Raw genomic sequence first — 15,725 nt, forward strand, 5'->3', positions numbered from 1 at the left:
TTTCAACAACGGTCCATAACTCTGCCCTCCAATGGATTTCTGTATACTTCTGAAAGCCGCTAGCAGTATTTTTGCTCTCCGTTGAATATCAATCTTGTGTGGTTGAAATGATCCTCGGTTATCAAATAAAACTCCGAAGTATCTATATGTACTCACTTGTTCTAATTGTGACAACCTTGAGTATTTATTAACCTCCATTATTTGTGTCTTTGTTTCATTGATCGTCATTCTCTTTTCTTTAGAGATCTTATTTAGCAGGCGTTGTAGTCCAACCCTCGTTTTGGCTAAGTAGGATAACATCATCTGCATATAGCAGGTTTGATATCGGAGTATTGGCTAATTTAAGTGGACAAGCATTCACCTCCTCTAAGGATTGTGTAAGATCACCTAAAAGTAAGTTGAAAAGCAGTGGAGCCAGAACGCATCCTTATTTCAATCCTAACGCTGTTGGTATTTTTTCTGATACTGTTTGTCCATCACCCATCCGAACCCCGACTCATGAGTCAGTGTAGAGAAGTTGGACTAATTTTAAAAGGGAGCGTGGTATACCTTGATCAATTTACTTCTGCCATAAAAGATCTCTATGCACACAGTCGAAAGCCGACCTAAATTCTACAAAGCATAAATATAGTGGTTGTTTATTTGCAATGTATTTGTCCATTAGGACAGATAATACAAGGATATTTATGGTGGTACCTAATCCTTGTGTAAATCCAGTTTGGTTCAGAGATATTATCTGCTTTTCTCCTACCCAATCAGTTAAGTTAGAGAACAGTACACCTGCAAATCATTTGACATCAGTGTCCTGGAGCGTAATGAGTCTGTAATTTTCAGGCAGAGACCAATCTCCTTTTTTGTAAATGGGAACTATCAAAGAACCCTTCAAAGTTTCAGGTATCGAAGTTGAATTTACAATTTCCTTGAAAACCTTAGTCAGATAACCTGACCATAGACTAAGGTCATTCTAATAAAGTTGAAACGGGACACCGTTCGGGCTAGGCGCACCAATTTTTTGCTTCTGGGTTAACTTACATATTTGTTTGCTTGTTATATCAATTTCTTGTATCATGTTGTTCTTTGTTAGTTCAATCATCTTGGCGCTAACTTTCAACTCCGTTTTATCCCCACAAGGATTACGATGTATAGACAGGAACCTGATCCATTCATTCTCTGTTAAGGAAGATGTTACATCTGTCTAAACCATTTATTATTGTCCAGAATTCTCTGGAGTTTGATTTATTTCCGGCAAAAGAGGACGTTAGCCCACAGATCATGTTTTATGTTTATTCCTTTCATCCCACGATAACTTTTGCAGGTTGCGATTGACCCCTTCTAATTACAGAATAGTCGCTGTTAATGATAGCGTCAATTTCTTCCCACTTTCTGCTTGCACCGGTTGTTTTTTGAAAGTTTTTTGCTTAAAGGTATTAACAAGTTTTTGCATAAAATCCACCAATTGGTCAATCTCAATTAAGGTGTTATTTTCAAAGGAAGTTTCCACCAATTTAAGGGCCATCATCTTAGTCACATCTTTGCTGTTCTCCTTCCAAATTAGTTTCCTGTAGTTTATGGAACCCGTCTGTCCTGGCAGTGTTTCATATTCAGTATGCTTGTTAAAGGTAAAGTTGGTAATAAGTATTTGTTGCCCGTGATCACTTTCAGATGTTTTTACAATTAAAAAAGAGATCACATTAATAAAGATATTCAAGGATACCATTGTGTAGTCGATTCGTGATTTATGATCCTGCGATTGGAATGTCCATGCCGCTGGGGAGTCTTGGGGTAACCTCCTATTTAGGATTCTTCAGCCCAATGCTTCCACATCTTTGACAAAGGTTGCACTTAATTTGCTTTGAAAGACATTAGGAACCGTTGGGAGGTATTGTTGCGGAAATGCCCAGAGATAATCTTGTTCCTGGATGAACTCATCTCTCATGTAAGGTACAAACAAATTTAAATTAAAATCCCCTGTAATAATGTACTTTGAGAAAGGGTCATTCATCATTAGCTTAGATAAAAATGCAATCATGGTATTAGTCATATCGATTCTTGCATTAGCTGTAGGTTGTATGTATACGTTTATTATAAACAGTTTTTTTTAGAGTTTATTTTCCATATACCGCAACTTTGCTATCAATAAGTTAGAATTATTCCTATTAATTAGCTCATGTTCCACTCTTAATTCTAGAGCAACAAATGTGGCTACACTCCCCCTGGGACACCCCCATTTACTTTGCTTAATTGCTGGCATCAAATATCCTTTGTATCCCTCAAGCATTACGGGGTTGAAAGACCAAGTTTCCTGTAGCAATATAACATGAAAATAACTAGTCATTGGGGTTAAATAGGCATTGTTTATTTTTTTTGCGTAGGCCATTAATGTTCCATGAACACAATTTTAAAGTTTCATCTTCTTTATTTATTTTAGGTATTGATTTTACATTTGCATTCTGCCATGGAGAGCCATACCAATCCATCTTTCATTTACTTTAGTTTGATTATCAATTTCTACTATTGGATGAGACCGTCACACCGCTTGCTTGTGGACCGCAGCACGTCACTGCAAGAGTCGTCGCAGAGCCATCACATCGAGAGGCCGCGAGAGTAGAAGATCGACACTGAGCCGTGCATCGTCGCCGCACCGGAGATCGTAGCAGCCCTGAAGATCGTCGCATCGCACCTTTTGCGAGCAGCTTCCACTGAAAGCTGCGCACCGGAATCCACGCAAGGTACGCATCCCTCCTCAAACAGACCGGAGTCATCCCAACACGCCCGCTGCATCCAGCGTGGTTGTCGCATCGCCTTGCTTTTCAACGCTGCAGCTTTCACTTGGAACTTTTTTCTAATTTAAAGGCACTGTTGGCTAAAACGTGACGCAACTGTGGATTATTTTAACGCAACCTTAAGAACTCTTTTGAAACCATATTCTTGAACTGTGTCTGTTGGATTTGTGTTGCTTTGGTCTTGTGTAGTTTAGATTAAATACCTTTATTTTTCTAAACTGTTGTGGAGTCAGTTTGTGGTTTTTTCACTGTGTTACTGTGAGTGTTGGTACAAATACTTAGCACATTGCCTTCAATAAGCCTGACTGCTCGTGCCAAGCTACCAAGGGGGTGAGCAGGGGTTATCTGAAGAGTGTTTAGTCCTTACCCTGACTAGAAGCAAGGGTCCCTATTTGGACAGTGGTACCTACCTCTGTCAACTAGAGACCCCCAGTTCTAATAACCCCACTCAGGCAAAATCCCAATTTCCTACAAAACCCCTTGTTGTTTATCATTTATAGTTTCCTTTAAGGTATTGGTAAGTACACTAATTTGCAGTTGGATGGAACAAGGGATTTCATACTTATTTCCACTGCTTCTTCTCTTGTCTCTTGTCTCATATTATCAAGAAGATCAGGAAAGCTATTCCAATAGCCCCTGACTTAGCCACAAGAAAGTGGTACCAAGATCTCCTCCCTCAGGATCTAAACTCCAATCAGGCTTCCACTTTGGGAGTACTTCTTGTATCAGTTACAGAATGGGGTCCTCCTTCCAAATCACCACAATGTACACCTCATTGTGTGGAGATTGAACAGTGACTGTTAAAAGCATCTCATTTGCAGACCGAGGTGTTGAATGTGGTCTGAGCTGCCAGACACCTGAAGTTCATCTATGCTTGCACTGGGACACATTTGGTGCCAAGTGTGAAGCCTGAAATATCTACTCCCCTACAAGCCAGAGTTTTAAATATTATTTTGTTTGTTCTCTCGTTAGCCCAGTAAGGGCTCGTGGTTGGCGCAAAGATTATTTATCAGCCACTTCGGACTATCTGTTTTTGCCAGTTCACAAAGCATCAGTGGTTTTGATGATCCCTCAATTGGTTTTGACATTTCTTATGTGCACACCCTTTAAGCCTATGCAAAATTACTCCTGTAGGCTCTTGATGTTGTAACCACTCTTCCTTATTACCATCACATCAGCAGGTTGCATTAGTCAATTGCTAGCATTGTGACTCCACACCACCTTTTTTCCAGATAAGTTGATGAATAATCTCTGAGCCTTAATGAGATGTGTGAGTTGCTGCACCAGTTGGCAGATCAAATGCCTGTGGATAAAGTAGGTTAATTCCCAAAATGTTAAGCTTGACTTTCAGGACAAAAGTCACAGGGTTCATATCAACATAGCTACTATCTTGCACTTACCTGCTGATCTGGTGTTGAAATTTCCAAAACCTCAATAAAAGGAGGTCTCAGATATTTGTATCTGGTTGTCATCAGAGGGTCCCTTTGAAGTCATGGACAGGGAACTGACAAGCCAAATTAGGTGGCTGGCTTGTTATAGCAAGGGGAGAAGGGATAAATGGAACCTAAAGGTTGGAAGGGTGCCCACCAGTCACAGGTAACCCCACCTCCTGTTTTATGTCCATCAGAGGTTCGGAAAAACAGGCAGCTGCAGAAAATGGCCTGACTGATGCACTCATTTCAGGACTTTGAAGACATCGAGCTTGAACTCCAGCTTGTGTATTCTCTTTCAAGACCAATAGAGGGTGGACTTGCTTGAGACCCTAAAGGAATGGGGTTCTCTTGACTTTATAACTCTAGAAATGGGCACATAGAATCTTGCTGTTACTCACAGCCACCCTGCAAGTGGCAAATGGCCGGGGTTGCTGAAGAGTGCAGACAAGTGGATTGGTATGCCAAAGAGGACTTGGATCTGCCTTCATGATTATCCCAGCTCAGGAGATTATGCAGACTGGACTTGAGGGCAGACCCATTCCCATAACGCCAAGTTGCTGCTAAGAATGAGAAAGAAACTAAGCTAGAGGCTCAAGAAGGCAGCAGGAATTCCTCAAAAAAACTCTGGGGATCTGGAGGCCCCTGCATGGTAGTGCTGACCTTTTCATTGCAGACTTTTTAGGGAGCTTCCTTCATCACTCCGACATTCAAGATGCTGAAAAGCAAATAGGGAGTAGAACTGAGGCAGTGTTCTTCAGTAAGGGACACCAACAGTTAGGGTGCTGGGTAATGGGGAAGCTGGGACCGCCATGCCGTCACTGAGAAAACGTGTTGGAGCCCATATGATTGTCTCTATGCTAAAAAGCCACTAGACATACATTGTTAAATGTAAGCCATGTATGTGTTCTGTAATAGGCACTTTTAGTGTTATTGGTGTGTTCTGCAATTTGCTGGAGTGAAAACAGTCATATGATACGTATACACTAAACACAAATATCCTTGAAGCAATAATTCAAGCTTATTCATTGTACAATGTTGAATATGCCAGTCAACAAATTTGCCTTCCACAGTTGAACTCGACTCTACATTTAAATGTCATCCAAAGAAGACTATTGAACATATCTCATCATGGCCAATGACCATTGCCTGTTCTTCAAGCCCTAACTAAAATGTAGAACAAGCATTGTGTACCACTATTCATCATATATTTCAGGAAACATATCATTCAGGCTCACACTGTTTAAGGTAGGAGTCAATAGATTACTTGAGAATCCTATAAATCATTGGTTTTAATATATGCAACGAAGGCAGCAATAACAGACATCATCTGGGGAAACACAATTTCAATTGTAAATTAGACTAAAACTACTAACTGGTATACTTGCATCAGTCTTCTATTGCACCTAGGGAAGCCTAATTCCTATGGGATCCTGTCATTTCAAGAAAATTGAGTCCCACAAGCCCCTGCACAGAAGATAAAAAGAGATACATCTAGTTTCTAGTCCAAAGCATTGAAGTGTCAGAGGTTCCCTGTCTGGAAGACACACATCAAATGAGACTGCTTGTGCTCAGTTTTGTATGAGTTCTGAGGTATGTAAGAAACTATGATACACTGTCATAAAAATCTGCAAACGACAATCATTGTGTGTTCGCTTTAAAATGTTTATTTTTTAAGTTCAAAAAGATTTTATTAGGTAGAGAAGTAGGCATAAAAAGAAATTAAAAGAGAGGGGAAGAGGGGGAAAAGGGTTGACAATAAGGGGGAAAAGTATATATAAAAAAAAAAATACAAATACAAATACATTCGCAAGTACAGTAAATATAATGATACATAATAGTCATGAATAAGAAAAAGGCGTAAGTTAATCTAGGCTTAAAAGTGATTACCGGATTAACAAAATGCAAAAAGGAGAGAATGAGTACATATGGAAATTTAACAATGAGGGAATGATAAGGCAATCAAGGGGGTTTGAGAACTTCTTGCTGGGCAGGTAAAGGACAATGGGAGGTAGTAGAACATCTGTTCAGGTATAGAACAACAGGAAGCCATAGAGCCGTTCTCTTCGTAGCTAGCTGGGGGGGGAAAACAAAGGTAGTGTCCAGTCTGTGATTATGACAAACATTATTCCACCATGCTTGGAAGGAAAGGTTAGATGAGGATTTCCAGTGGGTGGTAATCTGTAAAATGTTTATTTTGAAATCAATATTCAGGTATTAGCCATGATTATCTTGGTTTCTTCATTCGTATCTGTGGGTTGTCTGTCACATTTTCCTTGTATCACCAGTGCATAGGAACATATTTCTTAGAACGTGTTAGATATGTATTTTGAAACCCTATTGCAGTATTAAACACCTACCAAAATGAATACAATTCCTTGTCTAAATGTATTTTACCAGTGTATCTTTACTCCATGCCATTGCGGAAAATATGTAGGCAGTGTACTACTACCTCAAATGCTTCGTCTCCATGCAATGATCCATTCACAAAAGCATCAGAGCAAAGCAGTTGCAGTTTATCCTTTATAGCAATATTTCTTTAAATAAAAAGGAGAAATATTAGGATTCACACATTTGTGTCCTTAATTTTTTTAAGTGCATTGATATGTGTGTGTGTGAAATTCTTAAACCACGCCCTCCTGAGGAGCCTAAATATAATAACTGTAGGCAGTGTTAATGAGGCAAAATGATGACTTTTACCGATAACTTAAAGTTAGACCTTAGGTCGAAGTTTACCTTTGTGAAGAGGGCTCTTAGACTTCAGGTCTAAAGTTAGATTTCAGGACTAAGGAAATGATTTTGATCTTGGCGGACGGGTAACTCCCTCACAATGGGGATAGATATCCCGTCCGCCGAAATCGAAATCCTGTTATATCCCATGGGATTTGCATTTTGGTGGACGGGATATCCGTCACCATTGTGACAGAGTACCCTGTCCTCCTCGGAACTCTAAATCAGGCCCATCGTAAATCGGACTCTGAGTGTGCAAACCACTTAATCAAGCAAGTAGGGACAAGAGTCACCAGAGGTCTGTGAACATATATCATAAACCAAATTCACTGAGAAATGTAGAACCTGACCATGCTGCTCAATCTGAAAAAATATGATGTGACCATTCAATATTATTGGTAGCCATATTGATTGCTGTATTTGTAGATGCTTTAAAATGGTCGCTTTTTCTTCAGGCTGCTCAAGAAAGTCCATTGCAATGGTCTGTCATCAGTGATTTAATCGCTTCTGCAGCAATTCAGTAACATAGGTAAGCATACAGGAAGCGAGAAATTAATGAATATAGCGTAGACCAGCATACCCCAGATCACGTCCTCATCGTTCTGCGTAATCAGGTTTTCTGTTACTTAGGAGATTTATGAAAAAGCACTCAACGCTTCAAGAAAAATGTTAGGCATTCATCAGCAAGCCTTATCACTTCCACCTAAGGGGGTGTTGTTGCATGGAGGTAGACCTGCAGCAAACACGTCAACAAGACGAAAGCACTAACACGTTTGGTAGGATCAATTCTGAAAAAATCAGCACATGTAAAAAAGAAAGACTACGTATGCTAATAAAATTTGATGGACTGCTTAGATAGGATAGGGTTTTTATACAGGATGTGGGTAACAGCACAACGCAGGATTATCCTCTCAGTACCAATTCCTACAGATAGATGAGGAATAAGGGTTACCAAACAGTACAAAGGCTACCATAAGATTGGCAGCGTTAAGCTGTTTAACGTGTCTTAACACTGCCTTGTAATTAAGGTCCCCTTTCACGCTATGCTTAGCATGAAAGGGGGGCAATGGTTTTTGCTCCGTGGGTTCCTCTGCAACACCCTTTGATTCTGACCCTCCCCTATTTAGAAGGGAGGCGTAAATAGGAGGCAGCGGGAGAATTAAGATTATTTCTTCTCGTTTTTGCTGCTTTCATGTGTGCCGCGTTGTGCAGCCACATGAAAACAGTAAACAGCCAATGATTGTTTGTGTGCAGGAAGGTCCCTCTTCCTGCACATAAACAAGTTTTTTTTTAAAATGCTGTTTTTCAACTTCTATGTGCTGCACTTAGCAGCACACATAGAAGTTACAAGAAAGTATTTAAACTTTGCTTATGTGCAGGAAGGGGCATATAAACAATCATTTCCTGCACGCAGACACCCTTGCACTTTAGTGCAACAGTGAATGCCTTGGCACTAGGATGCTAAGTGTAGTGCCATCACAGGGGGAAATACAGGTCTGCACCATATGCTTGTAAATATGGTGCACCCCAACATTTCTGAAGTGGTGGAGTGAGGCGTTAAGTCAGGAAGGTTGACGCCTCACTCCGCCACTCTGAGTATTCACCCATTAGAGGCAAGATTAATGATTTGAACATGTTACCACCTTTAAGACCCATCCAGAAAGGGTGTAAGTGACAATTGCAGTGCAGAAACTCCTGACTGAAAATGTCACTTATCTGCTTTGCTGCTGTTCAAAGGCAAATGTCTGAGGGCTACAGAACCTTTCAACTCTGTTATGTTATATTAAGCTGAACAACGTTGATGATTTCATTGTGTAGGGGTACACTCAGGGAGAGAAAAAAAACCTCTAAACGCCTGACCAAACAGACTGGAAGGAGCGAAGAGCTTTATTTGGCTCATAAGCGACTGTACGTTTCTGAAGCAACATAACTGCTCTCCAAAAATATGATCTGTCCTGATACACATACCCTTAAATTCCACTCCATGTAGATTTTTTTTTTAAAGATAGTGGATGAGACTTTATCCGGGAGCCATCATGATTATTTTGGTTGCATAATTTTTGGATGACTTGAAGCCAATGCATCAAATAGTCCGGTAGGCTGAGATGCATGAAATTGACATAGTCGAGTAAGCAAAAGCTCAGAGTGGGATACCTGGTGTTGAGCCTAGCTCTAAACCAGCCTGAGTCTGGCCAAAGGTCAACAAACATATTCACCTAAAACTATGGGGCATATTACCAAGCAATAGCGATAATTATCGCTATTGCTTGGTTAGAGACAAAAATTTACCGCTGAGCTGCGGCGATTTTTATCGCAGATAAACCTTGATATTACCAAGGTTTATCGCAAATGCGATAAAAACGGCCGCAATGCATGAATATCGCTGAGAAGTCAGCGATATTCATGCATTACCGAGCTAATGCTCTTAGCCATGTTATCCACCTCCCATTGGATAACATGGCTAAGAACTGCTCAGGGCAGGTGTTAGCTTTTGGAGATATTCGCGCTTAGCGCGAATATCTCCAAAAGTTGGTAATAGGAGATAGCGATGTTAGCGACTGTTTCCAGTCGCTAACATCTTGGCACGCCCACTTTGCCTGTCATTAGTGATACATATCACTGACATGCAAAGTGGGGCCCAAGATGGTGGCTATCTCCTACTAGCTGTCGCTAACTGGTGTTAGCGACAGCTAGGTAATAGGGAGATAATTTTATCTCTGCTTTCTTGACTTTTAAAGCCAAAAAAGCGGAGATAAACCCCCTTAATAATATGCCCCTATGTCTTTCTAATACGTGCTAATTTTGTGGAAGTTACTTTCTACGCACATCCAGATGTGTCTCATACATTTTTTGTATTTAGCACTGAATGAGTGGACCCCTACTAGCTGCACTGCCGATAGGGTGTCATCAGGGCCGGCTTTGGTGCTGGTGGCGCCCTGTGCGACAATGTCTGTAGGCGCCCCCCCTCCCAATGACCACCTCTGCCATGGATTCCCTCACCACCACCCAGTCTCCAGTACCACTGTCTCTCGGATTAATTTTGTTCTATAGAACACTCATACCAGTTTAAGGTGTCAGAGCACTTTACATCACCCATACATTGCACAGAGACAATCATTGGTGTGTAAATCTGTGTATAAGAAATAATACATCTAACAGCACTACAATGTGTAGTGTAGGAGTAACATGTCATCGAGACTGGTAGGCAATACAATTTAGGAGTCCATTGTTAGGGGTTCTCTTTGATAACAAGAATTGTTTTCCACCCAAATAACCCTTTTCGCAAGATTAGGATAATGAAAGACTGGGCAAAAAAACATATAACTCTAACATATACCTTGCAGTTTACATACAGCTCTTTGATGACAGTTAATAGCTCAAGTTCCGGATTACAATTTTGACTTACAAAGGACAATTAACAAAAGGAGCTGTCTTGCAGAAGCAGTAACCCACTGACCTATTTATATTATATGCACTTTGTTATCTACGTAGTGCGTGTTCTTAGCAGCAGGCATTTTAACCCTCTGTGCCACCTAGGATGAGTCAAAATGTCCACTAGACAAACCTCCAGCCTCTTTCCAGGGACACAATAAATCACATGAGTTATCTTGACGTTTTAATTGATGCCTACAAAAATAGCTTGAGGCCAGGAATGCGCCAGCAGGTTGGTGCTTTTAAAATGATAATATTACTTGTAAAAATGACACCCCCACCCTAAGTCAGTGGGGTGTGTTGGCACCGATTGCACCACCCTAGAGCCGGCCCTAGCTGTCATCGGCCTTCATAAACAAGGAGGGTGTTCTAGAGTGGATGGACGTGGCTAGAGTTTCCACAACTGCATCAAAAAGATGAGGGGAGTGAGGCCAGACCCGAGACACTCTATCATCTGAACTGGCATCGGTTGTATGAAATGAAGGGAGATGCACTGCCTGTGAGAAACCAAGTAAGATATCCCAGCCACCCCTGGAGTCCAAAAAGGATGGACAGGCCAGACAGTGTTAAATACTGTACAATGCCTCTATAAGAAGCCATCTTGAGATCAGTCAATGTGGCTAGGAGAACATTCGCAGTGCTATGGAGTGGACAGAAACCATGGTGGAATGGTTTTAAGTTCTTCGACCTGTTTGCATGTACTTGCTTGATTGAGTATCGACTGACTTTCTAGTATTTTACCTGTTGCTCATCGAAGAGATATAGGGCGGTACATTTTCATGATAGTATGTTATTTTCAGGAATGGCTCTGGGACCCTATCCGATTGAATTAAGGAACTTGGGGCCATATTATCAAGTAAGGGCAATACATTATCGTTGCGTTTATCGTCAGGAAACTGCCGCTAAAGCGTCAATAATGGGCTTGATAATATGCCTTTGTGAATTCCCATAGAAGAGCCCAGGTTAACACAGGTTAAGCCCAGGCTTCATAATATGCCCTTGTGAATTCCCATAGAAGCCCAGGTTATCACAGGTTAAGCCGAAGTTAACACACAGCTCCGCAGGGCGGCTTGCTGCATTGTGCTGCGTGAAAGTTGGTTATATGTGCCCTTAAGTGTTTAATATAGTAGGAGACAACAGTAAGTAAATGAAGAAGTATGAAGTTAGCAGGGAAAAGAGAAAGTTTGCGAGAGATAATTAAATAGGAGGGCAATAGTGTGTTCAGTAGAAATTGTTTTCCTATATAGTCCTATATAGTCCTCTATAAAGATTGCTACAAATGCAATAAGTGAGAATAGTACATACTTAAAATGTAGAACTGCCAGCATTGAACTTGTACAATAATATCTGTTTGGAATTTAGGTACATGACATCCTACATTTTTTTCTAGGTAAATTTTGGGTTTGAATATCAAATTTAGTTTTCCTAAAACAGATAATATTTGGCAAAAAGTTGTGATTACGATTATCATTTTATATTGAGAATACAAATCAAGGGAATGGCACATATTTTATGTGCCACCCCTATCCTGCTGCACATCTGTATTTGCCTAAATTTAGAGTGAGACAACTGATGGGGGGGGGGTAGTAGATGGGATATGACACTCTGTCCCAGTTTAATTCTCGCATCTTAGAAAGGATTAGGGGTTTGTTTTGAATGCCCACATATTTAATTTGCTTGGTTTATTTCTGAACACCACTAAAAGGCTGGTCAAAGACATACAATGAATGTATCTCCACATATATTTCCACCTCCCTTTCTTGACTGATCACTTGTGTTACTACTGATGGGCCCCACACTCTATGTTTGAGACAGGTATTGCTTCAGACAAACTGATGGGGAGAACAAAGCACTAAAAAAAACTAAGGGTGGTGTTAGACCTGGCTTCTTTGGTATGGTTTCTCCCTATCTTTTTGCCTCTACCTCCTGTATTTGTGTTGCTGTGCTGGATTTCATTTTTGCTGGTTTAGATGCTTTGGGCACTTTGCCACTGCTGTTCAGTGTCAAAGTGCAAGTGCTTCCTATGTAAATTGTTATTATGATTGGTTATCCATGATTGGCATATTTGTGTCACCAAGAAGTCCCTAGTAAAGTGCACTGAGTGTGCCAGGGCTGGTGATAACAAATGCTACTAGTGGGCCTGCAGCACTGATTGTGCCACCCACATGAGTAGCCCTAAAATTGTGTCTCAGGCCTGCCACCGCAGTGCCTGTGTGCAGTCTGTGAACTGCCATGTCCTCCTGGTCAGTGTCTCCACTGGCCAGGCCTAACCCTTCCCTTTCTGTACACATTGGTCACGCCTATGGAAGGCCCAAGGTACCCCCTTGGGCAGGGTGCAGTGTATGTGAAAGGTAGAGCATGCACTTGTGCAGGTGACATGCTCTGGTAGTAATTTTCGTTTTTCACTATTGCAAGGCTATCTTGCCCCATAGGCTATCATGGGGAATACTGGCTACAGTGGCTACCAGCATATCTTCCCATAGGAGCAAGATGGGACATAAAAGTCTGGTATCTCTAAACTCAGAATTTAATAACATCCTATAGGAAAGGTTGTTTTTAAATCCTGTGTTTGAGAACAGCACTTTTAGAAAGTTGCTGTTCTCTTGTCTGACCTTTCTGTGTGCCTTGGCCTGTTTGTGAATTGACTGTCTGGTTTGTGAGTGACAGGGGCTGGGTGGCTCCCAGAGTCTGAGGGGGTCATCCTTGGGCTGAATAGCTCCATCTGCATCTAGAGTAGAGGGAGGGGATAGCACCTGGGCCTGAATAGGGCTGTGCCTGCCTGCCACAATGCTGGGTCCACCTCCTGCTGGGCGGCTGATGACCCTGCCCCTCTCCCTGAAAGGAAAGGAGAGGCCAGGAAAACAAAGTGCTCAAGGAACACCCAGAACTGATGCAGACCGGGCTCAGAGCCCTCCTGCACAAAGGGATCAAAGACTTTTAGGGGTATAAGTACAGGACACCTGACTACAGAAAATTAGATCATCCTGGAATCAAGAAGGAACCTCTGCCAAGGAGAAAGCTGAAACTGAAGAAGGAAGACTGTCCTGCTGTTGCTCTGCTGGACTGACCTGCGGTTGCTTTGCTGCCAAGGAGAGGGGAAGGACTTTGCTTTGTGCTGTGTTCCCTGTCTTGAAGGAATCTCCAAGGGCCTGAGATGACCAGGCTCCATGTTAAGAAGTCTCAGGAACAAAAGGACTTCACCCCCAGATTCGCTGAACTCTGCTGAGAGAGTTCTGTCCTTCCTAGAGTGCTAGCGCCAGTTGTGGTGCCTCTGGAAGTTGTACCTGTGTTGGGAAGCTGGAACCCAAGCTTTTAAAGACTTTCTGCAAGTTTTGTCGCATTGCTCGCTTGCGAAGCACATCCCTGACAGTGCGAGGAAATTCCCGCCGCTACGAAGGTCGAGATCATTGCAGCGCCTGTTGCCGCTGCCAGAGCCTTCGCATCCTTCATTTGTGGGAAGATTACCATCGCTGCAAGTGTCGTCGCAGAGCCTGTCGTCACAGGGTGAGATTGTCGCACCGCTTGCTTGCAGACCGCATCACGTCGCTGCGAGTGTCGTCGCAGAGCAATCGCATCGAAGAGCTGTGAAAGGAAGATCACCGCTGGTCCGCACATCATCTCCCCTGAGATCGTCGCAGCACCTATAGATCATCGCATTGTGCCTTTGAAAGAGAAAACTTCCTACGGAACCTACGCACTGGACTCCATATAAGTCTTAGCCATCCTCCCCATACAGACCGGATTAGTCGCAACACGCCCGCAGTTTCAACGGGGTTGTCGCATCGCCTCAACAGGGTCTCAGGAGCAACGCATCGCTTGTTTTCCACCGCACCAGCTTCTGCTTTGGAACTTTGTTGCTTTTAAAAGGTACTGTTGGCAAAACGTGACTCAACTGTGAACTTTTCACGCAACTGTGGATTATTTTATCGCAACCTTAAGAACTCTTTTGCAACCATATTCTTGAACTGTGTATGTTGGATTTTTGTTGTTTTGGTCTTGTGTAGTTTAGATTAAATACCTTTATTTTTCTAAACTGTTGTGGAGTTAGTTTGTGGTTTTTTCACTGTGTTACTTTGAGTGTTGGTACAAATACTTTACACATTGCCTTTGATAAGCCTTGACTGCTCCTGGCAAGCTACCAATGGGGTGAGCAGAGGCTATCTAAAGAGTGTTTCCTCCTTACCCTGACTAGAAGCAAGGGTCCCTATTTGGACAGTGGTACCTACCTCTGCTAACTAGAGACCCCCTGTTCTAACAGGTGGCAAAAAGGGCAATGGCCTAACAATGTGGACACAGGCTGCACAAATTAAGAAGATTTGGCTTCTCCCGTATAGTTCATGATCCAACTTGCAAGTGACTGCTTGGTGTGTTTTTGGTCTCCCACTTACTTTAGACTCAGTGCTATAGCATTGAGTGTATTTGTTATATGCTTGTCATCGAGAAGTTGCTAGGTGTAACGATGAGAAGAACAGGATCCTTTGGACTGCAATGCACAAGTACATAAAGGCAGTGTTTTAAAACTTCAGCCCCAGAAAGTTGCAGAACCCCATTCTAAAATGTGTCCAAACTCACATATAGCCCACTGTACCAGTATGTAAATTTAAAACATTTGAATTTCCAATAATCTTGTCAAATGGTCTATCAGCTGCACAATTCATACTATATTCAGTCCCATGATTATGTTCTGGATAACACTGGTGGTTCATAGAAACATAATGAAAGTACAGTAGCATAACACAGTCCATGAAACTTCTGTGGCCACATCATCCGGAGCACGAAATTCTACTTCAGCCAACTAAGGAACAACCAAGGACCTTGGTACACCATCTATGGAATATCTATGTCAGTGCCTGTCTGTTTTAAGGCAAGCTACAGCTGATGCTGAGGATCCTGGTGAGATACAAACTAAAGGGAAAAGGTGAACTGTGTGACTGTGAGGAAAAGACATAGGGCCTGATTACAAGGTGGACAGTTTATTCCAAACCATTCATGAACTCAGGCTTATGCATGGCCAGAATTCTGAGTTGGTAGGTATGTAACATATCAGATAATTATAAAATGCATTAAATACCTCAAGCCTGCACATATTAATGGATGAAAGGCCTACAGTATTTACTGTAGAATGCAGATTTCCACATTTTATTAGCCACCAGCTCATAATATGTATTATTTATTGCACCCAATGAATAACATATCCTGCTGTATCATTATTTATTCAGTAGCACCGAATAAGGGCTGTGGAGTTCAATCCACTAAGATGTTGCTGTGATGTACTCTTGTGGCACTCCTTGCGCACTCATGAATTACAGAGTTAGCCAGGAGTAAGCCACCAGTATACTAGCAGAAGCCA

Source organism: Lissotriton helveticus, chromosome 1_1 (assembly GCF_964261635.1).
Source record: "Lissotriton helveticus chromosome 1_1, aLisHel1.1, whole genome shotgun sequence".
In the NCBI taxonomy this organism is placed as follows: Eukaryota; Metazoa; Chordata; class Amphibia; order Caudata; family Salamandridae; genus Lissotriton; species Lissotriton helveticus.